Source organism: Babylonia areolata, chromosome 20 (genome assembly GCF_041734735.1).
Source record: "Babylonia areolata isolate BAREFJ2019XMU chromosome 20, ASM4173473v1, whole genome shotgun sequence".
Taxonomy (NCBI): domain Eukaryota; kingdom Metazoa; phylum Mollusca; class Gastropoda; order Neogastropoda; family Buccinidae; genus Babylonia; species Babylonia areolata.
Window position 1 is genome coordinate 21951313 of NC_134895.1, and position 13355 is coordinate 21964667.

Genomic DNA, 13355 nt, shown 5'->3' on the forward strand with positions numbered 1-13355 from the left:
CCGTATCCAAGCAGTTGTTATAAAGAGTGATAAGTCTGATTACAAAGGAATACCCGCAGGTGTTCCTCAAGGCTCTGTACTTGGTCCACTTTTATTCCTTATCTATATCAATGATATTGTGTACGATATCCATTCAAACATTAGGCTATTTGCAGATGATACAAGTATGTCCTTAGCACTAAACAACCCAAACATCCGTGCACAAACACTCAATTCGACTTAGAAAAAATAGATTCTAGGGCTAAGCGATGGAAAGTCAAATTTAATGAGGGGAAAACAGAGTTATTAAATTTTCTCGAAACACTGACACAATTTTACCTCTTACTTTTGGCATCACACCATTATAAAGTACAGACACACATAAACATCTAGGCGTCATACTCCAAAACAACTGTAAATGGGAGGAACATATTAAAAGTATAATCAATGCTGTAACTATGTTGGTTTCTTGTTTTAAGACGTATAAGTACAAGTTAAATAGGAGAGCATTAGAAATCATGTACAAATAATTCATATTACCACATTTTGACTATGCTGATATTGTTTGGGATAATTGCACAGATGCACAATCAGATTCTCTGGAAAATTTACAGCTTGAAGCATTAAGAACCATAACTGGAGCTGTTCGTGGGACAAGCCATCAAAAATATACCAAGAATCAGGGTTGTGTACACTTAAGGAAAGAAGGAAAAGACACAAACTTGTGCATTATTTCAAGATGGTTAACGGTCTATGCCCTAACTACCTAAATGATCTTGTTCCTGGTCTTGTTTCAGACAATAACCCTTACCATAGACGCAGGTCATTGGAACGCACCATACCAAGATTTCACACCGAACTCTATCGGAAATCATTCATACCATCTACTACTTATCTCTGGAATTCTCTACCTGATTATGTTAAAACCAGCAATTCCTTAAGCCAGCTTAAACATTACCTGTGTGCTAACGATGCTGTAGAGCGTAGCTATTATTACTTTGGTAAACGGAAGGAACAGATCATTCACTGTGGACTTCGTCTAGGGATTAGTGACTTAAGAGAAGATATGTTCAACAGACATTTAATAAACGACCCATTTTGTGCTTGTGGCACTGCAAGCGAAACTACTGAACATTATTTATTATTTTGTCAAGACTTTCATATGGCTCGGGCAAACACAATCTTAAATTTATCTCCAAACTACATTCACGTTAAAACTCTGTTGCATGGAGATCCTGTTCTCCAAAATCATACAAATATATTCATATTTCAAACTGTTCACCAGTTTATCTCCGATTCAAATAGATTTTAGCTTAGAAAGTATTGTGAAGAAAGGGTACAACATGATTCTATTCGTAAAATATATGTTGGATTTATTTGACTGACCAAATATTCAAAGTTAATGGATTGGCCAATGATCTGTTAGAATTTCTCCTTTCCCCTCTGTTCCCCCTCCCCCACCACCTTACCCACCATTCTTCTAAATTTTCTTCTTCTTCTTCGTGTTTTTCTTCTATTAGGCCAATTACTCTGGTGATAATAAATTTAATCTCATGTTAATATTGATATTAGCATTATTTTACTATATTATGTACTGTTTATTTATGTGTTTTATTTCATTATTTCATTACTTGCTGTTTATGAATGTTATTTGATACAAGTCATAATATGGTTCATCAGCCGTCATGATAAAATTGAAGTGCAACGTTGTGAGCGCAGTATAAGCTTTAAGCTTGTTGATGCTCTTTTGTCATTCATTGCATTGTAATCATGTGTATTGTTGAATAATTAAAGATTATTTAAACCAATTAGAATATAAGAATGTCGAACCAGAGATGGTGGACACGTTCGGTAGAAACAGGTATACCCATTTGGGTAGATTTCATTTCTGACTTCAACATCGAAGAGTGGACGGGTAAAAATGTTAATATTGCCTAAAATTCTGCCTAAATGTCAGCATATTTGCAGAACTGTGAGTACCTGAACCCTCTTCGTGTGTGTGTACGCATTAAACCGCTCCAACTGAAAAGATACAATATGTTTAGAAAGAATAAATCTGGCGGCTAGTTTTGAGTTTCACCTTATTGACTCGATTATCGATAATGAAGTTTGCGTGGAGTTACATTTGATCCACATTTTACTTGGTTTTGTACAGGTTATATGGCCCCTTAGCCTTCTGAAGTCGTTGAATGTGTTGCCAGCTTAAAAAAAAAGAAAAAAAGAAAAAAAAATCATAGTCCTTTTCTCATGTTTTTTCCTTTCCCTTTTCAAACTGGTCGTTTTTCTGAGTGTGTTGCTCGTTTAAGATTTTATATTTTATTTTATGTTATTACTTTTTGTTCAGTTATTTCACCGTTTAAATCTTTTTCTTTTAAAATTGGCCATTTTTCTGTCTTCTTTTTTCTCTCCCCTTTGTAAATTTGATTTCCTTTGAAGATTATTATGAGAAATATTGATAAGAAAAGATTTTGTTATTCTCATTGAAGACAAATTGATTTACCAGCCAACCATTAATGGAATGTAGAACCAGAATGACCGATTCGTTCGTGTATTCCAATCAAATGTTGGAAAAGCCTGTTTTAGATATACTTGTTTTGATTTTAGTGACATGAAAATGTGCCATTTAAAAATGTTTAATGTGTTGAGTAGAAAATGGTATTGCAGTGGCCAACTATCCTTATTATGGACGCGTGGCATTCACGTGGTTGTGGATACAGCACGCACTCGACCCCCCTTAGCCACCCCCCACTTCCACTCCCCGTCTCCCTCCCCCGAAAAAAAGAAAGAAAAAAAAGGCAGAGGTGGGAAATGTGTGATCGTAATGTGGGAAGGATATATTGTGGGGGAGAAGTGATGAAGAAGACAAGATGGTGAACTTCATTCTCTCTCTCTCTCTCTCTCTCTCTCTCTCTCTCTCTCTCTCTCTCTCTCTCTCACCCACCTACTCACTCACTCACTCACTCTCAGGCTATGCCCAAAACCTTAATCATTGAATAAGAAAAAAACGTTTTGAGTTCTGATTTCTCAATTCTCTTTTCCCTCCCCCCCTCGTCCCCCCGGCCCCATCATTCTCCCTCTCTTTGGACAGAAAGGAGGGCAGATGCAATTATGGGAAATAATCAAGAGTGTCGTCGGCAGTATGAACAAAACCCCCCATTAGAATTTTAAAAACAACTCTTTAATGCACAAATAAAATGCATGTTCTACGCTTCTAAGTTACGGGGGGAGTGTGTGTGTGTGTGTGTTGGGGGGGGGGGGGGGGGGGGGGGGGGGGGGGGGGTGCGAGGGCGATGCGTTTCAAAAGCAGCTTTTTTTTTTTTTGCATGTTAAAGAGTGCGAGTCCTCAAATCACAAAGTATGATTTGTAGAGACTTTGGAAGATAGGATGGTTGATGGATGCGTTAGCAGACTGCGATACTGGTTCAAGCATTGAGTCACGAGCGTACACCAGGGGACACATTACAGCAACGACGATCAATACTTTCAGAACGTGGACAGGTGCGATGAAATGATGCTTAGATATTTATGGGGTTTTTTGGGGGGAAGCTTGGATAAAATTTGCATGGTGAGTTGGGGACGTGAATTTTTGGTGTTTTCATGAAACGGAAGGTTGTGTGTTACGAAGAATGCTAGGTAAGTAAACAATGTAACTGCTAGGAAACATTTTCTTTTCATCATAATTGCAACTTTAAAATACTGACATACTAATCTTCCCATTGGCAAATTTAAATCAGCTTCCATAGCGTTCCGCTTTCGTGTAAATGAACGGAAAGTATATCAACGTTGTCAATAATGTTTAGAAAAAACAAATGTTCCAGTTGTGATAAATTTGAGGACTGTCTGTCCATTACATGCTACCCACGGCAACAAAAGGGTTGTTCCTGGCAAAATTCTGTAGAAAAATCCACTTCGATAGGAAAAACAAGCAGGAAAAAATACAAAAAAAACGTGTGGCACTGTAGCGTAACGACGCGCTCTCCCTGGGGAGAGAAGCCAGAATTTCACACAGAGAAATCTGTTGTGAAAAAAAAAAAAAAAATACAAATACAATACAATTTAAGAACGAAACACTTGTCCAGACATATACAAAACGTATGGAAACCCCTTTGTTATTATGTTCACGGCTAGAAATTCCTGGATGTGTTTTACTTGTCCTGGGGACAATGTGGATGAAAATGCTCGTTCCCCCAAATTTCTGCTTGACTTGTTTGAGTAAAGAGAATGTGGGTTAAATTTAACTACTGGTGTACTGATCTGTAACCAAATGCTCGTTCCCACAAATTTCTACTGGACTTCTTTGAGTAAAGAGAATGTGGATTGAAGTTAACTACTGCTTTAATAATCTGTAGCCAAGTACTCGTTCCCCTAAATTTCTTCTTGACTTCGTTGAGTAAAGAGGACGTGGATTAAAGTTAACTACTGGTGTAATGATCTGTAACCAAGTACTTGTACCCCCAAATTTCTACTTGACTTCGTTGAGTAAAGAGCATGTGGATTAAAGTTAACTACTGGTTTAACGATCTGTAGCCAAGTACTCGTTCCCCCAAATTTCTACTGGACTTCTTTGAGTAAAGAGAATGTGGATTGAAGTTAACTACTGCTTTAATAATCTGTAGCCAAGTACTCGTTCCCCTAAATTTCTACTTGACTTCTTTGAGTAAAGAGAATGTGGGTTAAAGTTCACTACTGGTGTAATGATCTGGAACCAAGTACTCGTTTCCTCGAATTTCTACTGGACTTCTTTGAGTAAAGAGAATGCGGGTTAAATTTAACTACTGGTGTAATGATCTTTAACCAAGTACTCTTTCCCCCAAATTTCTGCTTGACTTCTTTGAGTAAAGAGAATGTCGAATTTCTACTGGACATCTTTGAGTAAAGGAAATGTGGATTAAAGTTAACTACTGGTGTACTGATCTGTAACCAAATACTCGTTCCCCCAAATTTCTGCTTGACTTCTTTGAGTAAAGAGAATGTGGGTTAAAGTTAACTACTGGTGTAATGATCTGTAGTCAAGTACTCGTTCCCCCAAAGTTCTACTGGACTTCTTTGAGTAAAGAGAATGTGGATTGAAGTTAACTACTGCTTTAATAATCTGTAGCCAAGTACTCGTTCCCCTAAATTTCTACTTGACTTCTTTGAGTAAAGAGAATGTGGGTTAAAGTTCACTACTGGTGTAATGATCTGTAGCCAAGTACGCGTTCCCCCAAATTTCTACTAGACTTCGTTGAGTTAAGAGGACGTGGATTAAAGTTAACTACTGGTGTAATGATCTGTAACCAAGTACTTGTACCCCCAAATTTCTACTTGACTTCTTTTAGTAAAGAGCATGTGGATTAAAGCTAACTACTGGTTTAATGATCTGTAACCAAGTACTTGTTTCCCCCAAATTTCTACTTGACTTCTTTTAGTAAAGAGAATGTGGATTGAAGTTAACTACTGGTTTAATGATCTGTAACGACGATCCTCCCGAAATCACTCCCCGGAGAGTGATTACGGGCACTTGGCTAAACTACCCCCGGGGAGTAAATTCAGACCGTCTACCCCCTCCTATGGTTCAAAATCCCCACACCCCCACCCCCTATCAAAGTTCTCACATTGTCCTGAACGACAGTACATACCATTTTAAATACATTGCAACTAAATTTGATAAGGGGGGAGGGGGGGGGTGTGATTCTGGACCTGAGCCAGAATCATCCACCCCCACACCCCACCCCTCCCAAAACCATTCCTCGCGGAGTCTTTTGGGGCGTGGTCCTAAAACACTTTGTGGTAAATAAAGGAACATTCCTATTTTCCATCTGCCTGTCGGATAGGGGGAGTGGATTTGGGCACGTGCTTAATCAAACTTACCCGCCGGGGAGTTCATTCAGACACGATAGTAGTGAGCCAGAATCACTCCAGGGGAGTGAAAATAGAACAGGGGTGGAGTGATTCTGGACCTATGCCTGAATCTCCCTCCCCTCCCACCCCCTTCTTTGATATACGCTTCTTGTGCAAAGGGTATTTACAGGTGGATGGGGGTGCTTTTCGACTTATGCCCCTTCCACCCAAATCTTGATATACGCAAAGGTCATTTACAGGTGGTGGAGAGTGATTTTGGCTTTGTGCCTCAGAGAAGAGGATGGAAGAAATTCTGACCTTATGCCCATACACACTATCCTCCGAATGTTAAGTTCACACAAAGAGGGATGCGTGATTCTGGCCTTACGTCCGTTTAGACCCCCCCAACCCCATCCCCCTTCCCAGTTTCCTATATTACTAGGATCAAAGAAGATTGAAGTAACTCTAGCCTTTTAACCACACAGACTTCCCTCATAGGCAGTTCGGTTCTTTTTCTGACACTCGACTTCTCAGGATACTTCACGTCAAAAGTAAGACCTATGGACACAGATCGTTTCCTTTTCAATTGTCAAAGACGTGGAACAAGCTCCCTGATAACCCCCGTCATTCTGATTCCCTTGCATCTTTTAAATCTCGTCTCAAAACTCACCTTTTCCCTCAGCAATAAGTTCAATTGTGGTAGGTCCACTTCCTTTGCGTTAGCTGTGCTTGACTATGTGTGTATACATATGTATGTGTACATAACTACATGCATGTATATGAATATGTAGTGTGTGTGTGTGTGCGCGCGCGCGCACGTGTGTTTATGTATGTTTGTGCGTGCCTGTGTGTGCGTATGTGTTGAGGGCAGGTGTTAGGTACACATGTATGCTAAAATGTATGTATGCTGTGTGTGTGTGTGTGTGTGTGTGTGTGTGTGTGTGTGTGTGTGTGCAGTTATGTACACATACATATGTATACATAGTCAAGCACAGCTAACGCAAAGGAAGTGGACCTGCCACAATTGAATTTATTGCTGAGGGAAATGGTGTGTGTGTGTGTGTGTGTGTGTGTGTGTGTGTTTAGTCACATTTTGGTGTGTGTATGTAACATTGATGTAATGTGATATGTTAACAAAAGTGTTTTTGTAAAGCACCTAGAGCAGATTTCTGGATAGTGTGCTATATAAGTATCCATTATTATCATTATTATTATTATAGGCATAGAACCAGAATTATCTCCCCTCATCTGTTCGTAGTATTACACGAACTGGAAGGGGAAGGGGGGGTGGGGGTGGGGGGTGTCTGGGGGTGCGGGGGGGTCTAAATGGGCACAAGGCCAGAATCACCCCCGTACCCCTCATGTGAACTTAACATCTGGATGAGGCTGTGTATGGGTACATGACCTGAATTTCTTCCCTCCTCTTCTCTGATCTTAGTAACAGAACAATGGGGGGTGTGAAAAGGGCACAAGACCAGAATTACTAACCCATGTGAACTTGGGGAAAAGGGTATATAAATGGGCATAAGCCCAGATTCACACTCCTCCCACCTTATGCGAATTCAATTTGAGGAGGAGAGTTTGCATATGGCCAGAGATATTTCACTCCTCTTCTTTGATCTTAGACGAATGGGTGTGTGTGTGGGGGTGTGGGGTGGGGCGGCTTTAAACGGGCATAAGGCTAGAATCACTCCCCCATCCCCGAAATGCGAACTTAACATTGGGAGGAGAGTGTATACGGGACAATTATAATGAAGAAAAAATATACGAGGCCAGAATTTCTTCCCTCTTCTTATCATGGTATTATAAGACTGGATGGGGGGCTGGGGGGGGGGGGGGGGTCTAAACGGGCATAAAGCCAGACCATAATCCTCCCCCCCCCCCCTCACGTAAAGGAACTTGACACTGGGAGTAGAATGTATGTGGGGTGTAAGGCTACATATTCTTCACTCCTCTTTTCTGATCCTGGTAACAGTAGGGATAGTGGGGTGGGGTGGGGTGGGGTGGGTCGAAACGGGGCCTAAGGCCAGAATCAATTCCCCCTTCCCCTCCCCCTCTCCTCCTCCCGCCCCGTGTGTGAGCTTAACATTTGGCAGAGAGATTCAAAGGTTACAAGGCCAGAAATACTTTACCCCTCTTTTCTCATCATAGTAATAGAAGAAATTGGGGGAGGGGGAGGGGGGAGAGTTGAGGGGGTCCAAACGGGCATAAAGCCAGAATCACCGCCTCCACTTCTCTTGTGAACTTAACATTGGGAGGAGAGTGTACATGGATATAAAAAAATATATATATATAGCATTAGACGAACTTGAGCGGGAGAGTGGGGTGTGGTGATAGTGAAATCGGACATAAAGCCAGAATCATTCCCTACCCCCCTCCTTCCCTTTCATGAGCTTGATGTAGGGAGGGGAGTGGATATGCGCATAAGGCCTTAGTTATTCCACTTCTCGTCTCTGATCATAGTAATGCAGAAATATGGGTTGAGGGGGGCGGGGAAGAGGGGGATGTTCTAAGTGGGCGTAAGGTTAGAATCACCCCCGTGTGTATGAGCATAACTGAGGTGGGGGCGGAGGGGGGAGGGGAGCAGCAAACGGGGAAAGAAACTTTTATATAATCGCTTTCATTCAACTCTAAAACCTCATCAGTGGAACTCTATCAGACTTTGGTCCGATTCACAGACCAATTGAAAAATAATTAATTTTTCAGACTATTAATTTTTTTTAAGTTCATTGTGGATTGAACTATGCTCTATGTTCCCCAAGGTCTGTATTTCCCTAGACTGCTGACCACTACTGACCATGACCCAAAGAGCTCACACCGCGTTGTTTTGTTACGTCTGCTCATGTCGCGGTCGGTGTTTGACCACTGCTTGACCACTGCCGACTACTGTTGAACACTATATATATCAGGCTTCAAACTGCATGATTGTGTACCGGTTATGCATTATTGGGACGTCTAGGAAGGTTAAGACCATTAGCTGACCACTATAGACAACTGTTGGCCATTGCTGACCATTCCTCGCCACTGCTGACCATTACTGACCACTCCTAATCACTTAGGAAAAATCGTCAGATTGTGTTGCGTTATCACGGTTTGCGGATATCGCATCATTATCACGTCGTGACCACTACATACCACTACTTATCACTGATCACTGCCGACCACTGACCACTGCTGATCAGTGCCAAAAAGTGTATGTATGATTAAACATATAAAGGCCTGGGGAACATAGACCTGGGGAAACTTACTTACACATACTCCCCCCCCCCCCCCCCGCCCCGCCCCCCAGAAAATCGGACGGGCGGATATTTCGAGTCCTGTTGTCACAAAGCGAAAGCTGAACTGTGACATGAGACGCACGCCGAATTTACTTTCTACGCATGAAGACGGAATTAGAGTGATTGCAGCCCTGAAAAAGTACTAATTAGTGTTGTTTTTTCTCCAATTTTCTCACGAAAGCTTGCGGTCATTTGGTTTGTTGTTGTAGTTTTTGTTTTCCTGTTTGATTGGAGCTTGTTGAGGTGCGCGTGAGCGTGCGTGCGTGCGCGCCTCTGTGTGTGTGTGTGTGTGTGTGTGTGTGTCCGAGCGCAGCAGGTGCGTTCCAGATATTTTCAGGTCTCATATTGGTGACCTTAAAATAAAAAGATTTAATTCTCTCTCTCTCAATGGCACGCACACAATCATACACACAAATTCGCGTGCGCGCGCACACACACACACTCACAAGCACACACACACACACACGCACACACACACACACACCATACACGCACACCACACCCTTACACACACACACACACACACGCGTACGCGCACGCACGCACACGCCCGGGCGAGTGCAGAACACCAACATTTTCTCTAATAGAGAAACACAGAAATCTTTCATGAAGTATAGAGAAAGTCAACTTTTATTGTTCATAGAGATACAGGCAAAGTATGACACACGATACAGAAAAAAGAAAAAAAAAGAAGAGGTAATATTTAACAAAAAAAGAAAAGAAAAAAAAACAGAAAAAAAAGGAAAAAAAACAATTGATTGTACAGATGCTGTTTACTGCACACAGACTTGAATGAAGAAATAAATAAACACACAAATGACTGAATAAAGAAAGAAAGAAAGTAAACAATGGCAAACACGTAGCAAAGAAAAATATAGCAGTTCAAATGAATAGCAATGCACGAATGCAATATTGCACTTGGATTAAATAAACAAAGAAACCAACCATCAACAACTTTGAGAAGTAAATAATTGAATGAATCAAATCAACAAAGAAACAATGAGTGAGCCAAATGTAGTGCTTCCACGCTGAACAACGTAAACTAAAATGTATTATGATACATTGCCAGAACAGAACATAAGAAACATGAGTATTATGAAACTCAACCGTGGCATGACTAGGATACCCTGATTTGGTTTCTCAGTTGAGAAACACAGTGAGATGGTAAAGAACGCAGATAAATAAATAAATAAAATTAAGTTAATAAAAGTAAACAAAAAACAAAACAAACAAAAAAAAAAAAAAAAACTGGCGAAGTTTACGATTGATAATACAATTTCTTTTTGTTTACTTTCGCAATCGAGCAAATAACATTTTGTTATTTTCCCATCAGAAAAAAAGTGGTTTTTTTTCGTGTTGTTGTTGGTGGTGGTGGTGGTGGTGGTGGTGGTGTGTGTGTGTGTGTGTGTGTGTGTGTGTGTGTGTGGTGTTACTATTTTTCCTTTTGAGAAAGCAACGATCATTGGTGGGTTGTTTTTTTGTTAAGTTTACTAAACGAACTGTTTCTTTTGTTAAACGTTCTTAATATCATTTACGGATTTGTTTGTTTTTCGCGTTATATCTTCATCTGCTTTTCGAAAGCACTTTATTTCTGGTAAAAACAAACAGAAAAAACAAACAAGGAATGTTAAGTAATATATATCAGAAATATCTAGCCTCATATATATATATATATATATATATATATATATATATAAACAAAAACTTCTTGGTCTCAGGGAATGTTCGCGAAGTGTTTATCAAAATGTGATTTTTTTTATGTTCAGTCGGTTAATTTCTCAGAATACTTACGGTTCTAAAATCGAGAAAAAAAAAAAAAAAATCTCTGTACTTGTTTCACAAGGCCTGAACATGTTATGATATGGAAGCGAAGTGGAATGTTCTGGCTTTTCTAATGCTGGAATGGCAACTTTTGGTTTTCAGGATTATTCGATTACATCTTTTTTTCTTTCTTTTTTTTTATAACTGCAGCGAATGTGATTTACGTCAGCAATTTAACACCGTTGTTTTGCATAATACTATTTACGTTATAGTGACGTAAACTGTTGAAGCCTTTTCCGTTAATAATGCCTATGTGCTTGCAGAACAGTAAATTTACGGCTCTGCGTGTGTGTGTGTGTGTGTGTGTGTGCGCGTGCGTTCGTGCGTGCGTCAAATAAAGTTTTCATTAACTTCTATGCAGATAAGTATTATTGTGCTATGAGTAGGTTCATACTGATTACATAATTGTCATTGATTGGGGTCGGGTAGGGAAGAGGGGCTGGGGAGGGGGGGGGGGAGGTGAGGAAGTGGAGAAGAGGGAGTGTTGTGGGGTGTCGCAAGATTGGGACGTAGGAGAAATTGAGGACTGGCAAATTGCGAATAGCTTGGCAGTTAAACGCTAGTTCATGCAAAGGGTTCGCAGCAAACACACACTGCATCTCTGAACTTGATTTTAAATGCAAGCACGCAGGTCAGTTGTTTGTATTGTTTCTGTTCAGTCAAGCTCGTGGTGAATAAAATGTAATATCGTATTCATTATCATAAAACGGCACAAAACGTATCACTGCTTCCTGTGTAACCTAGCGTGTAACAAGAATAACAGGTAACTCACATGATGTAAATGCGTAGAGCAAATAAAAAAATAAAAAAAACAGTTTGTAATAATACACCAACATACATTTGTCTGTCATAAGCAGATGACATTGAAAAGTAAATAAATAAATGAAGCAACGGAACCAAACCAAACAAAAAGGTCTTTAGATAAATTGTATGCAGTCTGCCAAACCCAACGACATTCTGTTATAAACACTGGCAAGAGCGCCAGTTCATAATGACTAGACTGAGGAATGCCTTTCAAGAGAAAAGGATGTATTCTTATCGCCCACAAACAAATATACAAAACCAAGTAAGTTCCTGTAAATGATACATTGCACATCAGTACACATACAATGCTAAACACAGACACCATGATTTGACGTACGAAGTTCCATAGATCCAAAATGTACATCATTGTTGTCGTGTAATCTGCTCCATCTTCAGTACAAATTTATTTACAAAACTAGCGTATTCTCGTGCTGTTGTGTTGTCGGATCAAAATAGATTTGCTAGCCTTTTAAGCGAAACTGTCACACACGCACATGCATGCATGCATGCACACACACACACACATACACACACACACACACGTCCTCTCTCTCACACATGCACACACGCTACCACTGTCATAAGAGAGAGAGAGAGAGAGAGAGAGGTTTCTATGCTATGTGGAACTAACACCAGAACATGAAATTTAAAAGTTAGAACCTCGTCTTTCAAAATAGCTAAAAAATAGTAAGGCATTTTAAAGGAATAGTTATAATCTGTCATCAGATCACATAATATGATAATAGTACATACATATTATCACAAGACAGAGTGACGGATAAACAAGGAGAGAGAGAGAGAGAGAGAGAGAGAGAGAGAGAGGGGGGGGGGGTTACAGTAAAGTCATCAACTAATAATTTGAATTCAAATACATCCAATTGAAACAAGTGAACACATCAAAATCCAAAAAACAACTAAAATACATTCTAGTTCTGGAACCACGCGAACGGTTGTGCATGTCACCTTTCATGTGCCTTTTGAAGCGTTTTGAACATCACACATAATGTAATCGATTCAGAAGCTGCAATTTATCGGTTAGTGCCTGCACTGGAAGGGAGGGGGGCCGGGGGGGGGGGGGTGGGGGGGAGAGGATGGAAGGATAGGGTGTGTGTGGGGGGGGGGGGGGTGGGGGGGGGGGGGAAGTTAGGGTTTTTTGTGAAGTTTAATCAACCAAAACTTAGTTTCAGCTGCAGGGATTAGGATTAGAGATGAATCAGTATTTTACGGTGGATGGGAGGGTCATATAGTTAACAAAATGATTGTACAATGACAATTTCCCGTACTTGATTACTTATTTGAGTGTGCGCGTGCACACACACACACGCACGCACGCACTCAACTTTGTAAACAACCAATGCGAGTTGGACCATAGTTTTACATCAGGTTCTTCAAAGTATTGCTGGTTGCAAATTGAAGCGACAGGGGGGGGGCGGGGGAGGAATTGGGTCGGGGTGGAGACTGTTTTCTGAAGTTAGCAAACACAGGATGGAGAGGAAAAACAACAACCGAGTTTGTTGGTTTGTCGGGTAACTTTGAAAACAGCGATTCTTTTGGGGGAAAGGAATGGGCTACACCCTGACTACCTTTTCAAGCGTACATTCATCCACAGCCATGATTGTCTGGGTTGTTACATACCGAAAATAAGACTGATTT